The sequence below is a fragment of the Pinus tabuliformis genome, chromosome J (genome assembly GCF_031772625.1).
Source record: "Pinus tabuliformis cultivar Carrire ecotype Pingquan chromosome J, CPIR1, whole genome shotgun sequence".
NCBI classification, from domain to species: Eukaryota; Viridiplantae; Streptophyta; class Pinopsida; order Pinales; family Pinaceae; genus Pinus; species Pinus tabuliformis.
In genome coordinates, this window is record NC_142295.1 from 545,214,338 (window position 1) to 545,238,401 (window position 24,064).

Genomic DNA, 24,064 nt, shown 5'->3' on the forward strand with positions numbered 1-24,064 from the left:
AGCAATCGAAGATCAAAATCAGTGAAAGGAAGACGTAATGAAGCAGCAATGCACAGGAACCGTTGGATCAGTCAGATCAACGAACAGGATTAACGGAAGATGAGCGGCAGAGATCTTATCGCAAGAGATTAAGTTAATAGATGGATGGATCACATCAAGTCACGTGTCGACAGAAGGGTGGAAAACGTGCGGAATGATGGAGCGGTCTTCGTAGGTGGTAAGCAGTATCTCACGTGCCCTAAGAGCTGTAAGTGGTATTCCTAAATTTCACGCGATTAGCCTAAGTGGGTGACACATAGCATGGGAAAACCACTTTTATCGCACGCTCTCGATCGGATATCGATCGTGCAATAATTCAGGCAAGATTGTGCAATAGCGTTGGATCATGCGGGATTGATCAATGGTGGAGATCGGCCAAGCTAGTTGGCAAGTAGGTGACGCGATAGCCATTGGATCAAGCAAGACAGATCGACGGTGGAGATCGGCCAAGCTAGTTGGCGAGCGAGTGACGCGATAGCCGTTGGATCAAGCAAGACAGATCGACGGTGGAGATTTGGAGTGCCTAAAGTCAAACGTTGAAATGAATACGTCAACTATGTGACACACAGTTGACGGTGATTGGTCAGGTTTGTTGTGGATCGGACGGTAAGGAAATCCATGGGTATAATCTGATTAAGATGTGATTTATTATCTTTCTCTTAAGAATTTCAATGCGTCTAGGGGAATTTCAATGAAAAAGGACAAAAAAACTAGTGAGGGTGAGGGTGGACTAAGAGATGGTTGAGGTGGATGAGGTGGAAGATGGATGTTGGTGATGAATTCTAGACCTCCTCTTGAAGTACATGCAATGCCTAAAACATGTGTGTCTTCCAAGAACTATGCAACACGATACATTCTCATAAAATAGAAAATCATGAATCAATTGCCCATATTATGCATGAAGAAAGTGCTGAAGAAAATGAGAATATGAGTGAGATCTTATTATAGAAAGAGAGTGATGGAAAGAGATGACAATGAAATGAACCAAGTACTGAATCAAGACAACAAACTCCAAAGCTCATGCAAGAACTAGAAATTTGTGTTTTTGGGGTTGCTAAAGGGTCTCTCCCTCAAGTCATGGCTCCAGAGGGAGGAGGTGAGGCCGAGACACCTGATGACAACCTATTGGTGATGTTTTTCTCCTTGCTAACCTGATAATTGAAAGAAGGCACAAATGGAAGCAAACAAAAACACAACCAATCTACTCTACACTATTGTAATGGAAATGCAACTACTTAAGCAAACGAACGATTAAACAATGAATCTATGCTAGCATACGTGTACAATAAATAGGAGCCTTGGCTTCTAGGGTTGGGCCCTAACCCAAGAATTTCAGCCTTCTGAGTTAACTCAATGCTGGCTCAAAACAAAACTCATTCTTATTATCAAAACCATGGATTACATAAAAAAACTGTCACAAGTCTTGCACCTCGAAAATAGAGTTGAGTTTTACAATCAAAAATCCAAATCCTACTGAGGTCCTAGGCCTCTCTACTTATACATCTAAAGTCTCCAACAACTTCCTTAAAATTAGGGAGGCTCGGCTCCCAAACTCAAGATAAACTGGTGCTTTGAATTTCACTTGCTTGGCTGCCTTCTAGTCCTCATGACTTGGCTATTTGCACTTCGAGCTGATGGAGGAATATTCAAATCGAGGGGTAGTAAATGAGGAGGATTTACCTCCTTTAATTCCTCTCCCTTGTCCCATTCGAGTTTTGACTAAGGTCTTTGCCAAAATTCCTTGCTTTTATCCTTTAATCATGCATTAAATGCACATTAGACCAAAAATAAAAATATCCAACTCTAACTCATCTCATAAACAAAATATAATCAAAAGTATGCAATAAGTTGTGAGAATAGTTGGTTTGACTAAGCTAGGAGGTGAATTAAGGCCCATATAATTACCCAATGATGAGGCTCATCATTACCCCCTATTGAGAGTGTTTCTCATCCTCTTAGCAACTTAGTCAATGTCCATGTCCTTCATGGCTCTGGTAGCCTCTCTGACATCCCATGCCTCTATTGTGGTCTCTTCTTCTTGTTCATAGAAGCCTGCTTTCCTTTCTACTTTTTTCCCACTGGATCTTTTCCTCTTCTTCTTTTCTCCCTTCTAGCCTCCCTAGGAGTAGTGGTGAACTGAGTTTTAGGCCTATCCAATTGACCTTCAACCTTTGCATTGATTGCTTATACATAGGTGTCCTGTTGAGGGCCTCTCTCAACCTTTGAGGGGAGTGATATTATCTAATCTTCAAGCTGTGTGGCAGTGTGTTCCATCTCCTTAAGCAGGCATGTATACTATCATCTCCTAGCAGCCTAAACATATCCTCAAAATGTGAAATTTCTTGCTCTTGGGCAACAAGATATCTAGGTGCCAGTTGAGGATCATTTGCAATTAGATTATGGGTGCTGATTAGGGCCATGGGATTTGATTGTTCAACTCTGATGAAAAGAGGTTCATTTTGCTCTCTAGCCAATATTCTTTTCATCTTTGCAACCCTTGACTCCTCATGGTTCATCCATGATGCCAAAGCCATTAATTGTAGATCTCCTAGCTCGACATTAGGATCCCAAACATTCATGTCTGTGAGGGCCATGTTGTGCAAGTAAAACTCAGCCATTTTGGCCCTATCCTCTAGTGTACTTTGATCACAAAGATCAATAAACTGCCTGTAGTCCTGAAATGGCATGGTGCCCCTTTGTGCTAGTGTTTTAATCTGAAATTGCAGCCATTGTTCTCTGAGGTAAAGAGAATAGGATTTAGCTGGCATCCTACACTGGATGGCCTCCAAGGAGAGGCTGGCCATACATGCTAGTTGGTTTTCCCTTTCCTGCAATTGTCCTCTCAGCCATGCATTTTCCCTCTCAAGTTGATCTCTCATTATTGCTTCTTTGTCCCTTAAGCCACTTAGCTCTTTGCCCATTTCCTTGAGCTTCTCTTCCATGTGCCCAATGTCTTCCACCCCTTTTTGAGGTATCACTCTGCCTCCTTCAATAAACCAGTAGTAGGAGTCTAGGTTAGATTGGGGACTTGGTTCCTTTGTCTCAGGGTCTTCCTCTTTTGTTTGTTGCTGCTCCCCTACTTTTCTTTCCAAATTATGTGCTTCCTGTAGTTTTTGTTGTGGATCCTGTAGGATGGCCTTACCCTTTAAGGAAGTTGATCTGGTACTAGGCCTCCTTACATAGGTGATTGGTGACTTAGGGGAAGGCATTTTGTCTCTTGGTGTAGGGGAATCTTCAATCTCAATAGGGATTTTTGTTGATATTTGTGGCTTCCCTTGTTTGATTCTTGTGCTCTTTCTTGTTCTGAAATATAGAGGGGTTTGCCTCCTTCTTTTCCCTTTTTGCTTAACTGGGGTGCTGAGAGTAGTGAGGGTAGCGGCTGCCTCCCTATCAGGGGCCTCTGGAGACACCCTAGGTGAATCCTCCTTGTGTTCTTACCCTTCTATTTCAATGCCTTCTTCCTCTCTATTTTTCTTATATTCTTCCTCTTGCTATTCTTTCTCATTTCCATTAGTTTCTTCCTTCGTTTCCTCCTCTATTTCAGCATCATCCTCCTTCTCTTCTCCTTCTTCTTCTTTTGCTTCATCATGTTCCTCTGTATTAGTTTCTTCCTCATCCATCTCATCCCCATCTAGCTCTGTATCTTCTTCTTCTTGTTTTGCCTCCTCTTCACTGATAGAAGGACTAACATCATAAGTGAGGGCTTTGATGTCATCCTCTGCTAGTAAGTCTCTGAAGACTGACCATGTTATAGGGATCCTGAGGTTTTGGAGGGAATCCTCAATGAGGATCCTGATCAACCCATGGTGAGCCAATTGTTGGGAATTCCCTTCCTTTACTTTGTTGCTAGAGTCTATGAGTGATTGCATCAAGAAATAGGGTATGCTGAGTCTTTGGTGAACAAGTTTTTCTACCCCAAATATTAATTCTTCAAGCATCCTAAAATGGTAGCCATAAACAACACTGTATCTACCCTCACATGAGATATATTTTTTGAGTTGGTAACCTACCTCACTCCATGGGTATGGCAGACTGTCCCTTCTTACTCCATTTTTATACTTTGTGGGTTCTTCACTTTCTAAAAAGAATTTCATTTTTGCCATCTGACTGTCTGCTTTGTCTTCTTTTCTCCATGGAATTCCTAGGGGAAGTGTGGTGACCCTACTGATGAGCTCTGGGGTGATATCTATAGTGAGCCCTCTAACTATAACAATGGCATGGATTCTGTTGTGTGGAGTGAGGGAATGAGAAAATTCTTGAGCCACCTAATCATCATACCCTGTGAATTTTTCGAAAAACCTCATCCATTAGTGTCTTATAAAGATTTCAAGCACTTGGGGGTGTTGTTGTATCCTCATAGTGTTTGTGGGTTCTCTCCTATTAAACCCACCTATCATCTTGCTTGTGAGTCTTGAGGAGGAAATGAGAGTTTTGACACAAGAATTTTAAATTTAGGAGAAAACAAAGTTTCCTGTATATGTAATTCACCTCCCACAGTTGTTATATCCACTAACTTTTAGAGCATTTCTAGTTCATTTGCTTGTAAATGGGGATGGATTTTTAGATCCTACCTCTTTAGAATGGTGATAGTGGATAATTCTCATGATATTCCCTCTTGAACCCCTTTTTGCCTATCCTGTAGACTACCTCTATGTACCCTGTAGACTATTCATGTAGGAATTCCTGTGCGTGCCCCTGTAGAAATTCTCTTACAGAACGATGGATCCTTGCTTCGGTGGGTGGCTAGAGTTATAAGAGCGACTTGAGTGAGGGAGTTTCGAGGAGGTGGAATGCATGAATGCATGCAAATGATGTTTTGTTTCCATTTATGGATTTTCGGGATGAGGTGGTGTGCTGGCAGCAGAGGTACGTTGGCATTTTTGGACCGTTGGTCCCCACTACCACCTCATCATTCCCACTCCTCGTAATCAACGTCCACCTTGTAGATCCGTAGTTAAACACTTCTTGTCCTACTCCTCCTCTGTCTTTGAGTTGATTGCAGCCACGTGTGAGAGGACAACTGGTTTTGTATGTGATGACTGAATGAAGGTGGCCAAGTTAACTGGCCACCTTTTCACTTATAAACCAACTACCTTGTAACCCTTACAAATTTTGATCAAATGATGCATATGAGTGAGTGAGCGGGATACTTACCTGTGGTCTCAATGCCATGCTACAGTTGTCGAAGATCAGAGGTGCTGCGTTGTTTATTTGCTACATGGTCATTCTTCTTCCTCCTCTGTTGTCTGTTGATGGTTTCTTGGCTTTTGCAGGTGTCTATGACTGAAGATATGATGTTGCTGCTATTGTGGAGCTCCTGGATCATCCTAGTGAAGACCTGTAGTTGATGATTGATATTCTGTGGGATAGGCTGCTACAGGATTTCCTACAGGATGTCATGTAGCTTCTTCTCCCTTAGAATTTCTTAATCATGTTGTTGGCTGGGGCTGTGAGGATGTTGCAATGAATGGACAGAGGGAGTAGGAGTGTGTGTGGAGCAAGGGACATTCAAGTAATGCTCTTACTCTCCTCTGTTTTCCCTTTTTTTCTTTTTCTTTTTCATAACTAGCAGAAACTGATCTCTTTTTGTTTTGAATGGTGAGTGTAGGGATGATGGTAATGGACGAGGTGAGGGGTTATATCATGTCTAGAATGAATTTTTGGGGACCTAACCAACCTACCATTCACCCTCAAATTGCTTCCTGTAGGTTTTCCGAGCCACTGTAATTCCTACAAGATCATCCTGTAGGTTTTTAGGGGATCCTGTAGGAATACAGGGGATCCTGTAGAAAACACAGTCTTCGCCTAAATTGAAGCAATGAAGTGAAAAAAACAATGGAATTGATGGAGGGATGCATGGTAAGGAGTGGAGGAGATGAATATATGTGAGGCAGGGTTCCCTTTGGATCTTCTCTTTGCTCCTTGATTGTCTTTCTTGCCCACCTGCAAATAACAATTATGTCTTTTTTTCTTTTTTCTTTTTTTGAAAAACACCTAGGTTGCCTCAGAGAGGTTTTCACCCTAGATGTTTTCCCTAGGAACCTCAAGGAATGTTTTCACCCAGGGATCTTCTTATTCTTCTTTCCCCCCCCCTTTTTTTTTAAACACCTAGGTTGCCTCAGAGAGGTTTTCACCCTAGATGTTTTCCCTGGGCGCCTTAAGGAAGGTTTTCACCCAGGGATCTTCTTATTATTTTTTTCCCTTTTTTTCATCATTGGACTGCCTCATGAGGTTTTCAACCCAAAAATGGGACTCAGGCGCCTCATGGAGGTTTTCACCTGAATCCCTATTCTATTTTTCTCTTTTTCAGTGACCTAATGAGGGAGGAGCTGGAACTTACTCCACCATCATCACTACCTTATTGATATTGTCAATGAACTCTTTTTTTGATAAAGCCTCTTTTAAATTTTCAATCGGTGTCCATTAACAAGCAATGGAATGGCTTCTTCATCTATAGTTCTGATTTGCACTGAACCATTATCATGGCATCTTTCCACCACATAAGGTCTGAGCCATCTTGTCCTTAGCTTGCCCTTGAAGTCTTTATACCTAGAATCATATAACAATGCCTAATCACCCTCTTGAAATTGCTTCTCCTTAATATGTCTATCATGCCAGATCTTCCTCTGAAGCTGAACTATATCTGTATGTAGGAGGGCTTGCATTCTGAATTCATCCAAGCCATTCAAATGGAACAATATTTCTTTTTGTGCATGACTGAGATCCAAATCTAGTTGGGCTGCCATCCTCAATGTGTTATATTCAAACTCAATGGACAACAAAGCCTTTTTCCCATAGACCAGCTCATAGGGTGTAAATCCAGTGGTGGTCTTCCATGTTGTATTATAGGCCCAGGTGGCCTCAACTAGTCTCTCTGTCCAATCCTTCCTTGCTCACTACCTTGGTTAAGATGCTCTCTAGTGCCTTGTTGGTCACCTCCACTTGCCCATTAGCTTGTGGATGATAAGGAGTGGAGGTCCTATGCTTGATTTTGTGATGGATGAGCAGTTCTTCAAGCATGTTGGAGGTAAATTGGCTGCCTTGGTCTGTGAATAGCTCTCTAGGGTACCCAAATTTGTAGAATACATTCTCCCTTAGGAACTCAACCACCTTCTCTTCTGTTGCTGCCTTGATCACCTTGGTTTCAGCCCACTTAGTCAAATAATCAATGCACACAATAATGTGTTGTTTTTGCTTTGAAAGAGGGTTGGTAGGCCCAATGAAGTCCATGCCCCACCTGTCAAATGGCTAGAAAGTCACTTGAGGTTGTAGGGGAATTTCATCTCTTGGAGTAGGCTTTCCCATCCTCTGGCACCGATCACACTGACTAATGTACTTTTTCACATCCTGATGAAGAGTGGGCCAATAATAGCCCGCTTGTAACACTTTGAATGCTGTCCTCTTTGCTGCAAAGTGACCTCCACAAGTCCCATCATGACAGGTCAGAAGGATGTCAAAAAATTCCTCTTCCCTTACACACCTTCTCAAGATTTGATTCTGGCCAAGTTTGAAAAGATTTCCCCCAATCCAGGTGAAGGGGGTGCTTTTCCTGACTATCTTTCTCTTTTCTTTGGAGGGCAAGTTTGGTGGGAACTGTGCTGATACCAAATAGTTTGCTATATCAACAAACCATGGGGAGAGAACTGAAATAGCAAACAAATGCTCGTCTGGTAACTGGTCATCCACCATTCCTTCTTCACTTGTAGGCAGATTCATCCTAGATAGAAAGTCTGCAACAACATTATCCTTACCAGGCTTATCAACAATAGTTAGATCAAACTGTTGTAACAAAATCAACCATCTTATAATTATAGCATTTACATTTGGTTTGTTCATTAAATATTTGATTGCCTCGTGGTCAGTATGCACAAATGTTTGGTAGCCTGTAATGTAATGCCTAAATTTGTTTAATGAATGCACAATAGCCAAGAGTTCCTTTTCGATCATAGTATAATTTAGCTCAACCTTTGACAGGTTCTTACTGATAAAATAGATGGCATAGGGAAAATTTTTCCTCTATCTGACCTAAGGCTGCTCCTATGGCTTTGTGTGAGGCATCAGCATGAATATGAAAAGGGAGGGCCCAGTTTGGGCCTCGAAGAAATGGTGCAGTGGTTAACTTACCCTTTAAAATTTCTAAGGCCTCTTGACATCTTTTTGACCATATAAACTTAGAATCTTTGGCCAAGAACCCAAATAAAGGAGAGGCCAACTTGTTGAAGTCCTTTATGAACCTTCGATAGTATCCAACTAACCCCAAGAAACTCTTGACATCCCTCTGCTTCTACAGAGGTGGGACCCTTTGGATGATTGCTATTTTTTTCGGGTCCACCTGCAGTCCTTACTCAGATATTGAATGACCTAGCACATTCCCTTCAGTCATTAAGAATTCACATTTTTCTAGATTGAGAGATAGGTTCATTTCAATGCATTTGTGCAATACTTTGCCTAGGTTAGTCAGGCCTTCTTGAAAATCACAGCCATAAGGTGTAAAATCATCCATATAAATTTCCACTGCATCATGTACTCAAGACTGCTCTCTGGAAAGTGGCAGGAGCATTGCATAGGCCAAAAGGAAGGACCCTATAGGCAAAAGTACCCAAAGGACAGGTGAATGTGGTCTTATCCTGGTCTTCTGGGCAGATTTGGATTTGGTTGTACCCACTGAATCCATCTAGGAAAGAAAAAAACTTCTTCCCTACCAGGCCATCTAGCCCTTGGTCAATGAAGGGTAGGGGAAAATGATCCTTCTTTGTGGCTTTGTTCAACGCCCTGTAATCAACACAAATACTCCACTTACCATTTTTCTTGGTAACTAACACTAAAGGAGAGACCCACTCATTGTCAGAGATAGGGTAAATGAATCCTGCATCTAGCAATTTTTGCAGTTCTTCTTTGACTATATCTTTAAGATATGGATTCATCCTCCTTTATGGTTTTCGGACCAGCTTGCAACCTTATTTGATGTATATGTGGTGAGTACACACTGAGGGGTGTACTCCCTTCATTTCCTTGTGACTCCAAGCGAAGGCTTCTAGGTTTTCTCTCAACATGTTGCATAGCTTTTCCTCTTCGAGAGCAGAAAGAGATGGATTAATTTTCAAAGTTTTCTCTGGGCCGAATTCTATGGATTTGACATGGAGTGGGTTGGAATTGACCAAGAATAATTCAATTGGATGATTGTTCTGGGTTTCCCTTACTTCTTCTTCTAATGGTAACGAACTAGGAGTTGGACTTTGGAGCAAGTGTTCAATTATGTCATCCTCATCTTGTTGTCCCCCTCCTACGATTGCTTCTAAAGCATAAAGTTGGCGGAATAAACCTCATATTCTTCCTCCTCCTCCAACCATAAAGGTAAATCATGCTCTAGATAAGGTTGAGCAGGAGGGTATAGGACTACCTGTTTGGACATATCCCCGTTCTTAATGGCCATATTCCCAGCTCTGCAGCTAATGTAAGCATTGGCTGTGGCCAACCATGACCTCCAAGGATGAGAGGGTAACCAATAAGCTTAGCCTTAGGTTGGAGAACTATAAAATTTGCAGGGTACTCCCAGGAGTCGATGGAGACCATCACATCCTCCACAATTCCCTCAGGGGTGACTGTGGAATGGTCTGCAAGTTGCAGAACTGTTGTGGTCTTCCTCAATGACCCTTGGAGGTTGAGCTTGAGCATGGTGTCCTTGGTCATCACATTAATGGCAGCCCTAAGATCGATCAGAGTGTGTGGGATGATGGTGCCATTGATGTGCACATCTACTACAGGGCTTCTAGGGTCCAAATATTTCAGACATATTACCTACCCCAGCATTAAGTCAGACAGCTTCCCAATGACATTAATGGTAGGGGAATCCCTTTATCTTCTTCCTTTACGCTTGAATCATTTCTCCTTAATCAAATTATTGTAAATGGGAACATCTTTTATTGCCCGGAGAAGGGGGATCTTTACACATAGATTTTTCAATTCTCCCAGAAGTTCAGTTTCTTCTAGGGTAGGCTAGAGTGGTTGGGCTAATCTCTAAAGAAAGGGTGGATTTACTATAAGGTTGCTTTCCTCTCTTTCTTCCTCAACCTCCCTAAGTGGAGAGGGAGGTTGGTTATCCGGGAGAATTCTCCCAGATCTTAGGTTGATCTCTTGGATTTCTACAGCATAAGATGGGTATGATGTCTCTCCATTGTATACTTGTTGAGCCTGCCTATTTTTCGGGTTCAAATTTGGCTGGGCGGGAATCTAGGGTTGCTTGGGTGGAGCAGAGTGTAGGAGTTGTGGTTGGGTAGGTGGTGGAGGCAATAGAGATGGAGCATTGTTGTATTGGGGCCTCCACCCCTAGAGTGGGGTATTCCACTGAGCTTGTGGCAGAGTTGAAATGATTGGTTGGCTGGCTGGGAATGATACTGAGATGCATAGGACCAAGGAGGGGGTGTAGACCAGGAAGGATGAGAAGAGGGTCCCCAAGAAGGTATAGATGTGGTTTGGTTGGGGTTGTAATATGCATGGGATGACTCTTGCATACCCTGCTGGTATGGTCTAGGCCTAGGAGGTTTCCTTTGGTTTGTACAAAAGCTGCTCAGTGACCCCTTCAACTCCTTGATATCCAACTTTGAGTCCAGGTGAAGAAGGGAACTTGTCTGTGGAGTGGTTTTCTTCACAGACTGAGCAAATTTCAATACAGTTCAATGGACATTCGTTCCTAGGATGCCTCCTAGTGCATCTAGGACAGAAGATGGACAGGGCTCTCTTTGCTTCCTCTTGCTTCCTTTTGATGTTCATAGTATCCAATTGCAAGGCAAGGGTTTGCAACATCTTACTTTTGAAATCTACCAACATATTTCCAATTTCACTCTTGATGGATGAGTTGGAAGATGATGTACTGACCATAGGTTAACTACTCCTACCCTTTTTCCTGGCTACCCTAGAATGGTTCCTAAAGACAGTCTTGATATCCTCATAGGGTAATTGGTAGATATCTCCTCCTGCTAACAAATGTAAGGTATCCAGAAGATCTTCCCTTACTCCTTTGAGCAGGACCAGCTTTAGTGACTCGGGATCAAGTGTGCACCTGGCCCTTTTGTAACTGAGATGGAATCTTTCTTCATAGTCTTCTAAGGATTCATCCTGGCCCATGGTCATTGTGAAAATTTCTTCTTTAGTATCCTTTGACCTACAGTAGTCTCGATATTTATTGTTAAAAGCCTGTTGCATCTGGGCCCAAGTTATGATGCTATCTCTAGGTAAACCCGTGAACCAATGCAACACTGCATCCTTGAGGGTAGATGGAAATAGTTTTAACTTTTTCTCATCATCTGTATAGTCATAGGTTCGGCATATAACAAAAAACTCAAATAGGAAAGTGTCGAGGTCCTCTGTGTTTAAGCCATGGAAATGAGGTAGGGCAGAGGGGCTTATATTCTTCATCTTGGTGTCCCCATTGGTTTCCCTGATGGGGAAGGCAGCCTCAACTCCCTCTCTATTCCCTTTGTCATTTCGGTTTTCAACCATTGGTTTAGTAGGAATGGGTTCCTCTTCTTCTTCCTCCCCTATAGGTTCTTCAAATATTTCAGGTTTCTCACCTAAAGGTTCCTCCAGTTCACAACCACTGAAGAAGAGAGAAGGTTGGCTATTGGATGTAGTGGGGGTATTTGGCAAGAATTTCCCTAAAATGTTCCTATTCCTACGAGGCATGAAAGGAAATGTTTTTGGGTTTATTTTTGTAAAAAAAAATTGCTGGCAAGTACTTTACAGAAATGAAATTGCTGATTAAATGAAAACTACTGACAGAAAGAAAAGTTACTTGCTGAATTGAAATTCTACTTGCAGAATGGAAAGGAAAGCAGATAATGACAACTAAAAGAAAGGAAGCTACTAGATTACTTTTGCATAAATAAACTAATGGCAGAAAATTGAAGACTAGAAATAGAAGAAAAGAAAGCAGTAATCACATTCTACTTAGACACCTCCCTGGCAACGACGCCAAAAAGTGATGAGTGCCAGTATTGCAGCAAGGATGCTGCAACTCCTGGGCTACCAGCTTTACTTATCAACCCGGGGTTCGTACAAACTTGGAGGTGACAGTGCTATATGCACAAGTAAAAGTGAAGGTCCTACCTATTGTCACTATTCATCTGGCGAGAGACCCCAGGGGTTCCAAGCCAGACTTCTATAGAGTTAGAAGAAGCTTGATTATTTGATGGAAGAAGAGAAAATCTATTCTAAGAGAGCTACTCTACTGTAGTAATGAAGAAAACAACATGTAATGCTAAATCACACCATATCCTAATTAACCATTTAAACAACTATGCTAAGCAGAATTGCTAAATCAACACTAACCTAATGCTACTATCTAAGTTACAGAAGTAAAGAGCATCAAACCAAACTAATGTGTAAGCAAGGAAACTAAACTAAATCTGTTTTCACTTTTTTGGTTTTTTTTTGTAAAATCAAGCATGCAATTTAATTGTTCTTGTAGACGTGACAGGTGGATGGAAGGTGGTTGAGGATGGCTAGAAGGTCTATGGAGTGTTTGGATAGTGTGGTGTGCGTTGAGTAATTGAATTATAAACTATGTGTGGATTAGAGTAATTCTGCATAACATAAGTGTGCAGGGAATTCAAAAAGAATCCAAGAGAGAGGACAATGCTCAGAGGAGTATTGTGATGATCGGACAGTGTTGGAGTCTGATTGAATAACCAAATCAAAGCTCAAGAGTGGTAGCATTTAAATAATACGCAGAACAAAGTTCAAGAAGGAGTTAAGTGGAAGAGTAATCGAAGATCAAAATCAGTGAAAGGAAGACATAATGATGCAGCAGTGCACATGAACTATTGGATCAGTCGGATCAACGAACATGATTAACGGAAGATGAGCGACGAAGATCTTATCGTAGGATATTAAGTTAATAGATGGATGGATCACATCAAGTCACGTGTCGACATAATGGTGGAAAACGTGCAGAATAATAGAGCGGTCTTCGTAGGTGGTAAGTAGTATCTCACGCACCCTAAGAGCTGTAAGTGGTATTCCTAAATTTCACACGATTAGCCTAAGTGGGTGACACGTAGCACGGGAAAACCACTTTTCTCGCGCGCTCTCAATCGGATATTGGTCATGCAAGAATTCACGCGAGATTGCGCAATAGTCGTTGGATCATGTGAGATTGATCAACAGTGGAGATTGGCCAAGCTAGTTGGCGAGCGGGTGAAGCAATAGCCATTGGATCAAGCGAGATAGATCGACGATGTAGATTTGGAGCGCCTAAAGTCAAACGTTGAAATGAATACATCGGCTATGCAACACGCGATTGACAGTGATTGGTCAGGTTTGTTGTGGATCATATGGTAAGGAAATCCACGGGTATAATCTGATTAAGATGTGATTTATTAGCTTCTGATTAAGCATTTCAATGCAAATAGGGGAATTTCAATGAAAAAGGACAAAAAAAATAGTAAGGGTGAGGGTGGACCCAGAGATGGTTGAGGTGGATGAGGTGAAAGATGGATGCTGGTGATGAAGTGTAGACCTCCTCCTAAAGCACCTGCAATTCTTAAAACGTGTGTGTCTTCCAATTACTATGCAACATGATACATTCTCATAAACTAGAAAAACATGAATTAGTTGCCCATATTATGCATGAAGAAAGTGCTGAAGGAAATGAGAATATGAGTGAGATCTTATTACAGAAATAGAGTGATGGAAAGAGATGATAATGAAATGAACCAAGTACTGAATAGAGACAACAAACTCCAAAGCTCATGCAAGAACTAGAAATCTGTGTTTTTGGGGTTGCTGAAGGGTCTCTTCTTCAAGTAATGGTCCTAGAGGGAGGAGGCGAGGCTGAGACACCTGATGACAACCTATTGGTGATCTTTTTCTCCTTGCTAACCTACTAATTGAAAGAAGGCACAAATGGAAGCAAACTAAAACACAACCAATCTACTCTACACTGTTGTAATGGAAATGCAACTACTTAAGCAAACGAATGATTAAACCATGAATCTATGCTAGCATACATGTACAATAAAGAGGAGCCTTGGATGCTAGGGTTGGGCCCTAACCTAAGAGCTTCAGCCCTCTGAGTTAACTCAGTGCTGGCTCAAAACAAAACTCATTCTTATTATCAAAACCATGGATTACATCAAAAACTGTCACAAGTCTTGCAGCTCGAAAATAGAGTAGAGTTTTACAATAAAAAATCTGAATCCTACTGAGGTCCTAGGCCTCTCTACTTATACATCTGAAGTCTCCAACGACTTCCTTAAAATTAGGGAGGCTTGGCTCCCAAACTCGAGATAAACTGGTGCTTTGACTTTCACTTGCTCGACTGCCTTCTAGTCCTCATGATTTGGTTGTTTGCACTCCGAGCTGATGGAGGAATATTCGAATGGAGGGGTAGTAAATGAGGAGGATTTACCTCCTATAATTCCTCTCCCTTGTCCCATTTGAGTTTTGACCAAGGTCTTTGCCAAAATTCCTTGCTTTTATCCTTTAATCCTGCATTAAATGCACATTAGACCACAAAACAAAATATCCAACTCTAACTCATCTCATAAACAAAATATAATCAAAAGTATGCAATAAGTTGTGAGAATAGTTGGTTTGACTAATCTAGGAGGTGAATTAAGGCCCATATAATTACCTAATGATGAGGCTCATCAGTAATCAAAAGTATATTCTTAGACCAAAAACACCTCTATTTATTGTTGTCCCCCCCCCTACTGAGGTCCTAGGCCTCTCTACTTATACATCTGAAGCCTCCAAAGACTTCCTTAAAATTAGGGAGGCTTGGCTCCCAATCTCGAGATAAATTGGTGCTTTGACTTTCACTTGCTCAACTGCCTTCTAGTCCTCATGACTTGGTTGTTTGCACTCCGAGCTGATGGAGGAATATTCGAATGGAGGGGTAGTAAATGAGGAGGATTTACCTCCTATAATTCCTCTCCCTTGTCCCATTTGAGTTTTGACCAAGGTCTTTGCCAAAATTCCTTGCTTTTATCCTTTAATCCTGCATTAAATGCACATTAGGCCACAAAACAAAATATCCAACTCTAACTCATCTCATGAACAAACTATAATCAAAAGTATGCAATAAGTTGTGAGAATAGTTGGTTTGACTAATCTAGGAGGTGAATTAAGGCCCATATAATTACCTAATGATGAGGCTCATCAGTAATCAAAAGTATATTCTTAGACCAAAAACACCTCTATTTATTGTTGTCCCCCCCCCCATGAAAGTGTTTTTATGATAGTGCATAAACTTTTTCCTTTAAAGCATTTGTGAATGGTCCTTTTGTCTGAAAAGTTAGGATGATGAGAAATCATCATTTGTGTCTTGATGATAACCTAGATAGAGGTTCAAAACGCATCACCATATGTTCTCTATGTCATTTCTCTGGAAGATCTTGGCTTAAATCATGAATCACATAAGCATCCAATCTAAGAAGTTAGGCTTTATTTTTCTATGTGTCTTATAGGAAAAGTTTTCCAAAAAAATTAGGGAACCTCATTTAAATGATTTTGATTCAATTATTTATAGTCCTTATGTCAAAATTTTTGTTTTATTTTTATATAATTATCTATTATGTAAACCAGCATAAATCCATCTTAACTCTAAATGTATCAAGAGCCGAGAGGACTCAAATCTCTCTAGATGCAAACCTTTCCTGAAGTTCAATATTTAAACCTCAATTTTTACTACAAAACACGAGGAAAGATTTGCACCTTGCGAGATTTGATCTCTCTCAATGCTTCAAGACAGATTGGGAGTTAACATGGATCTACGTTGGTATGTATAATTTGAGTGTTAGAGAATTTATTTGTACATTAAAAAAATATTTTAATAACAAAAGTTTATATTTTATGATTTTTTTATATGATATAAAAATATCTAATAACTAAATTTGTTTTTTGTAAGTCTAAAAATTATATTGATCAAACAGAAATAAATTACATCATTTGCTATCATGCCTCATTTTCTAGCATAGTTTTTCATTTACTACTGGTATCAAAGATTAATGATACTAAGAATAGTAAAGTAGACATAAAGGGACAGAAGAAACAACTAGAGAGGAGAATCACCCAAATTGGGGCTAATCCTCAAGGTGACCTTTCTTTCCTTTCTTTTTCAAAACCTTGACCCAAACTTCCAAAGGTGGTTTAATCAAAGTAATTTGCCAATTATCATTCTGTTTTAAAGGAGATTCATTATCAGATCCTAAAGAAGTTGATTCATGAGCTTGTTTCAATATACTCAGAGAAGCATTACTATTCAATATCTTTGTGTTTGTCGAAGCAGCATGGTCCATCCCATGAACCATAGGATATGTTTTAGGCCTTGAGTCTTCAACCTTGTCCCTCGAATGGATTTCATCATCAACTTCTTCATCGACCTTGTCTGACGTAGAGGAGGCCTTTCTCTCCATAGGAAGAGGGTTGTAGGGCTTCCAAGTTTTAGGTCTGGAATTGTGGATGTTTCTCTTATGTTGAGAAATAAACACTCAAAAAGAATTATGCAAGTGGCTTTTTTAATGACAAAAGTAGCAGTGAAAGTAATTTTCTTATAGTCCAAAGCCTGGGTCCAATAAAAATCACTGATTTTTTAATTAATTTGGTCTGAAAACATTTAATGATATCAATTTCAACATAAATTTTGCCATATATATACACCAAGCTGCCCACGAGAGGCATCACTAGTAAGGTAATGGTCTAGAGAGTCTCAAACACCTTCAAAGATTGTATAGTGCCACAAGTGAGCTGGAAGATTAGCAAGCTTGAACCATATTGGAATCTTTGTAATGACAACTTTGGATGGGTCAAAATCTGGGAACCAATGGGTTAAGAATAGTTCAACGTTGCCCAAAAATGAGTGCCCTTTAGATAAATCTTTTTGATAATCATCTAGTTCCCAATAAAGAAACCTTTTGAGCAGAAAATAACCTTTCATTATTATTAGTCCATACATTATCGATCAATTAGTAGAAATCAACCATGTGGGGTCAAAAGCCATTAAAATAACATATTAGGGCTACCTCTGAATGCAATTGATGAAGATACTCCAGATCTAAGTGAAGGCTTACCGACAATCCCCCTTCATAGATGAAGAATCATGAAAATAGTGGCATCTTTACCAATATTGTAAGCTGAGAAAGGATCAATATCATCTAAATGCTTACCTTGAAAAATAAGGGGTTGCATGCCTGAGGGAATACTCACTTAGAGATCTAAATAAAAATTGAGATCTCAAACTAGATCTGAAGAGAAAACCCTAATGAGCAGTGATTTCCCATAGGAGAGCTTGACAAAGATCTGATAACAAGTTAGTGAATCCGGCACACAATCTCCTGGCAGCATAAATGCAAGCACAAAGGAAAATGCCCTCTACAAGATTTGAACCAGATACCCCTTGCACTCAGATGCAATAATAGTTTGGGCTGCCATGAGGGTTTCATAAAAACTATATAATAATTCAACTATTCTATAAATAAAATATAATTTAAATAATTTTGATTTTATTTTAAATTTAAAAATATGAAAATCTTTTTTTTTTCAAAGTAGTTTGTGTAATCTTAAATTACATACTAATGTCAAATATGTGTCATTACACTCTCTTTTTTAAAATTGTATGGATAGACATGCTTATTTTGGAATAAGGTTTTCAAAGTTTTAATTTAATTATCGATAATTATTAGGTGGATAGTATGGATTTTACAAATATTTTTAGTAGTAGTCATATATGAAAGGTTAAAATTTATTTCAAAAGTAGTTGTCTCCTTTCTACCCTTTTAATTAAATTGGCTAATTAAAAAAATGTCATATGAATAAGTGTGATATAAAATGAATCATGGCTTTTGGGTATGTGGTATTGATAAGCCATGTCTCACGGTATTGTAACAAAGCTTATTTACAGTTATAATTCCAACGAGAGGTGCTCTCGACTCGAATATGGTATAGATGTTATAATGTAATATAACGTCTTGTAAACATTTTAGTTCAAAATAATAATAATAATAATAATAATTAATAATTAGGTTATCAATAAAACATTTCGACTGGTTCAAATTACATAAAAAATAAAATAAAATAAAAATATAAAATTAATAGTTATAATTATAATTATAACTATAACTATTAATTAAACCAGCCTAGATTTATCTTAACTTCAGATCTACCAAGCGCCCAAAGAGATCAAAAGGGAGAGTTTGCCAGATTGCAGGTGGAGCATTGTGTGCTTTGGATTCCCTAAAGTCCTTGTTTGGGTGGAGACACAGTGTGCTCTAGAGTACTGCTATACTGCAGGTGAAGTAACTGTGTGCGATGGATTACCCTGTAAATTGGTGAATTAAACTAGTGTGAAAATTCATTGAGCATGTCACTCCTCAAGTTTTGAATCTAGTTCGAGGGTGGTCAACTGCAAGAAATATTGTAGCACAATTGGCCTATGGTTAGGTGGAGAGTTGAACTCCCTCAGATGCTAACCATATTTAAAATATTTAGATAATTATTTATTGGTTATGTGTGACAAATTACAGGCTATATGATGCTTGTTTTGCTTATGATAAGGATTAAACTCATTTTGATAATGAAAGAATGCTTAATTCACTATTTAATCATGGATGACTAGCTAACTTGCCTCTATATGGTGATTTTGAGCTAATGAGTTATGTGATTGTAGCCTTCTTTGTCATTTGTAGGTTGTTTCATATATCCTTGAATGGTGATCTAGAATCACTCAGGTCCAACTGTGTTTTCATAAGTTTCATACATTTATTTATATATATTTATAAGTTTGGGAAATTTACTGCCATAACCATGATGGTAGGTTATGTTATTAGGAATTGAATCTATGTGCTATATGTATGAATTAGTCCTATCTCAGGAAGGTTAATGAGGTCTATGTGTGATTAGGGGATGATCAAATGAATATGCACGGTTTTTTAATATGTATTCCTTTATATTTGCAAAGAGATGATTTGTATGAATTTTCTCATGGTATGAGGGACTTGCAAGTCCCTAAAGTTGTTGATAAGTTTCTTGATTTGCAAAGCTATATGCATGATTATGTATGATTGTTCATGAACCCAATTAAACTATTATGGTGTTTGAAATTCCATGGTTAGATGCTAATTGTTAAGGAGCCTCTATTGTCTAAAAATTAAGGAATTTTTTTGTTAAAAAGTTGTATATGACATGCTAAGAACTAGCATGGATTCATGTTATATATGGTCGATTGTTTAGTCATGGATCAATAAATAAAATAATGCATCTTATGTATTAAGGGATCTAATAGTAATTTTTAGATCCATTCCATAGAAGGATTTAGTGTTGTTGTCGTTGAAACCATGAAGTGTTGTTAGCCATGGATTGACTTATTATAATGTCCGCTTATGGGTAGAATTCACACCTTTGTGGAGGTATTATGTCTATGGTACTTGGAATTACTCGTGCATATGTTTGAAATTGTGTCATTGGAATGAAATTTCATTCAAGTCATGATTGAGGATCGGAGTGGCATGATATACGAGGGATGGATTTGTAATCCTCTTGAAGTCCTCGAGACTTTGATTTTTAATTTGTAAAAGAAAACCAGAAATTTATAAAGGGCAGAAGAATTAAGTAACCCCCATGATTTACCCTAACAATGGGCTAACCACCTATCTATTTTGCTTGATCACAAAATTTAGTGCTAATCATTATGATTGGATTAAATGCGAGTTAATTGTTAATATTGGGATTAATGGCTTTTTTTTTTTTTTTCAGGACGAAAAAGCATGATTGTATTTATATAAGATATATAAAAAAGCATATATGTACATTCGCTTGACAATTGAAAATGTCCCATATAGATCTGGAGCAGCATAGACATGGAGCATATTCCAAAAATGGCAAGACCTTGCCATGAAAACCGACAAAACCTGGGCTGTCAACTAGCAATAAGATTTTCAAAGATCATAGGGGAAACATAGGAGGAGAATCTTGCGGAAATAAAACAAGGAACAAAATCATATGAAAACAATACAGACAGAGAGAAATAGAAGGCAAAAAGAAATCTGAGAAAACCTGAGGATCTGTAAAGGAAAGCTAGAAATCGGGAGGAGAGAATTCCTAATGGAAAATATTTTCCTTTCAGAAGAAACCTGCATATACCAAAAACCTGGAACCGATTAAAGAACCTTCTTTGATAAAACGTCTGCCTGCTGATTTTGAGCCCTGTTGATATGATGAATTGAGCCGCCCTCCATTCTATCCCAGAAAAACCTGATCCTGTCTAACCATCCTATAAGGTGAGGCCTAAAAATGTTATTTTTCCTAGACATAAGCCACCATAAATTTTGAGTCTCCAAAGATTGAGACACCCTGTAAATTTAGAAAGAGACAGAAACTTAGAAGACCAGCGAGGGCCATCGCCTCAGATTTACTGTTGGTGCCCCTTCCCCCACTCCAGTGGATGAAAAATTGACTATTTTCATTTGCTAAAATGTGAACTCCACAGCCGCATGATCCATTCTATTCAACTCCATCGAAATACGCCCTTGGCAGAAAAGAATGCTCCTGGGAAAGCTCTTTACAAACCTGATTCTTTTGCTTGAGAGGGTTTTGCAGGATTGCTTCATAGAGTGTAACAATATTGAAGAAGATTTCTAAGAATGGGGATCTTTTGCCATTGAAAATATAATTGTTGTGCCACTTCCATATGCTCCAAAGAGTGATAATGAAAATTGATCTCCATGAATCCTTTTGCTCGCTGCACCAGATAAACGCTTCCTTAATTGAAGCGTGAGACATATGCTGGATTCCATAGCAGTTCTCCAGAGATTGCCATAGTTGCTGAGATTTATTGCAATTTAGAAATAAGTGATAGTTGTTTTCCTCTGTTGACCTACATATAGGACAAAAACCAGGACCCTGCCATCCCCGCTTCTTTAAGTTCTCCCAAGATAGATTTTTTTTGTGGAAAGACAACCATGAGAAGAAAATCATTTTGGAAGGGCATCCAGATTTCCAAAAAATGCGAGGGAAGGAAGGATTAAGAGGAGATTGCTTTAGACCAATCAAATTCTAATAAACGTCTTTTACACGAATGGAATTCATCTCTTTCGAATTTCTCCAAATGAGACCATTAGACTCCGATGAGCGAAAGATGCCGCAATTTCTAAGACGAGTCCTGATATGATCCCATGAAGAGCGATATCTACCGGCATCTCCAAACTTTCTGCTTCCCTCCAAAGAGGAATCGGACCCTGCCAGCCCAAGATTAAACTGTCCCAGAAGAAAATACCTTTCCTGTGAAGAAAAATCAATAATGATTCAGGTACATTGATCTCTTCAGCACCGCTCAGAAATTGGTCTTTCCCAATAAGGATCTTTTTGCCAGATTGAAATCACCAGAATAAATTCTTCAGGAAAATCTTTCAATCTTATGGAGGCTTAACCATATTGAAGAGCCGTAAGAGGGGCCGATCCTTCCTTCCCTGAACCAGAATGATAGATCCTTCCTGCCCAAGTATTTCTTCTGAAATGTGTTGCTCCAAGGCCCTTCTTCATAAATCTCTTTCCACAAAGTCTTGCATAAAAGTGCCTTTCCGAATGTCTACAAATCTAAAAGACCCCATCCTCCCATGCTCTTCGGCAAAGAGATATTGGATAATTTTGAGAGATGATGTTTCCTGTTTCCCGCTTGACCACCCCAAATAAAATTTGCAATAAGCTTATTCATTGATTTTATTATGCTCGCAGGAAGAAAATATAAATGAGCCCAATAAACTACAAGTTGATTTAACACAGATTGCGCCAGAATCACTCTACCCGCCAGAGAAAGGCATCTATACTCCCAGACTAATATCTTCTTGTAGAATCTATTTTGAATCCATTGCCAGTCCACCTTTGAGTATCCATTTGATTTTATGTGAAAGCCCAAATATTTAATTCCAAGACTGATGGATTGCGCCTTAATTCCAAAAAGAGCAGATAACCAATCAACTTCTTCCTCGCTGATATCATTGTGGAAAATGATTGACTTTGCGCTGTTTATCTGTAATCCTGTAGCCTTTTGGAATTTTTTAAGGATTTCATAGAAACATAACCATGTGAATCTGCATAAAATTCTGAACATTATAATATCATCCACAAAAATATTATGAGAGATTGAAATGTTCCTGGAAATTTTCAGCGGACGACATCTATTTTCCTTGACAGCCTTGTTGATATGTAGGCTAAGCAAATTCATAGCCAAAATGAATAAAAGTGAAGATAGGGGACAGCCTTGGCGAAGGCCTCTGGACGCTAGGAAAAAAGAAGATGGAATCCCGTTTATGATGATCTCATAATTCACCTTCTCAATGCAGGCCATGATCCAATTAATCATGCTAGCTCTTAAGCCAACTTTTGCAAGTAAGCACCTGATGAATCCCCAATCAAGGCAATCATACGCCTTGCAGAGATCTATCTTGAGAATCACTGCATCACTTTTTTTGGAGTGAATGGAAAAAAGACCTTCTTGTGTGTTTGCGACCGCGTCCAGGATGTTTCTTCCCTGTAAAAAGCCGTGCTGATCCTTTATTAAGAATTTTGACAGAGTTCCTTTGATTCTTTCCGCGATGATTTTGGAAATGATTTTGTAAGAGATGTTACACAGTGAAATCGGGCGAAAGTCTATGAAGGACTCTGCATTTCCTTTTTTTTGAATGATTGCTATATTAGTGGAGGAGGTTTTCTGATTGATGCTGCCTGACATCCTGGATCCTTCTACCATTCTTAACAGGTCAGTTTTGATGAGATCGAAAAAGTGAATGAAGAACTCTATCGTCCAACCGTCCGGCCCTGGGCATTTGTCCCTTTTAAAAGATTTCATTGTTCCTAACAGCTCCTCCTCAGTTACTGGCTGGAAAATTTGATCATTTATATCCTCATCAAACATCTGAGGATACACTTCAATGCCCCACAGAATATCCTGAAACCTGTTGTCTTCAGATCTTTTGTACTGATTTTCAAAGAATTTCACTGCCTCGTTTGAAATTTCCTGTTGAGAATATAGGAAACCTCCTCTTCCATCACTTATTTTCCATATAGAATTCTTTTCACGCCTAGAGTTTGCGAATTTATGAAAAAATTTTGTATTCTTGTCCCCTTCCTTTAGCCATATCGCCCTACTCTTCAATCTCCAGAAAGATTCCTCCTGTTCTAAAATTTTTATTTTCTTCTTTTGTAGCTCCTTTATGCGACATCTCAATTTGAAAGATAGGAGATGAGTATCCATAGCTCCCGATGCTCTGTCTAATTCCTTTTGAATTTTTCGGAGATCAATTCTGTTAGATTTCCTTTTCTTAAATTGCCACTCTTTTACCACCTTTCAAATGTATTCCATTTTGTCTCTAAATGTCATTAAAAGTGGAAAGGGATTAGAAGACGACATCTTACTCCAAGCTTTTTTTATGAGGTCGTTAAAATCTGGATCTTCCAGGTCTGATCAATTTAAAAGAGTAGCCTTTCCTGAAACCCTTTTCCTTCCAGCCTAACAAAATCGGTCTATGATCTAAAATGAAAACATTCTCAATCGTTGAGAAGGGCATGCCCAACTTATCAATTAAACTAGCATGAAGAATAAATCTATCAAGTCTCTTGGCTATATAAGCTTTCTCGGTTCTTCCATTATCCCACGTCGGATACATTTGAGGAGGGAGGATGTCAACAAAATTCCTTCTCAGCAGCTCATTTTTGATTCTGTCAGCAAGGGGATCCTTTTTCTTGTTGGCACCCCAAATTTCATCCATATTTAGTGTGACATTTAGGTCTCCTGCAATCAATAAATATTCAACATCAAAAATTTCAGAAGCAAAAAGTTTTTCCCAGAAAGGAAATATGTTCCTGTAGGGAGCATATACATTCAAAATGTTTATTGGATATTTATGTCCCCTCATTTGTGCCGAGATTAGGATCCCCGCCAGACAACTATAAGTTTTTTCTTTGATCCAGTCCAGATCCCACAGGACCGCTAAACCACCCGAAAGGCCGTTAGCTTCCAAAGCAGAAATGTGCC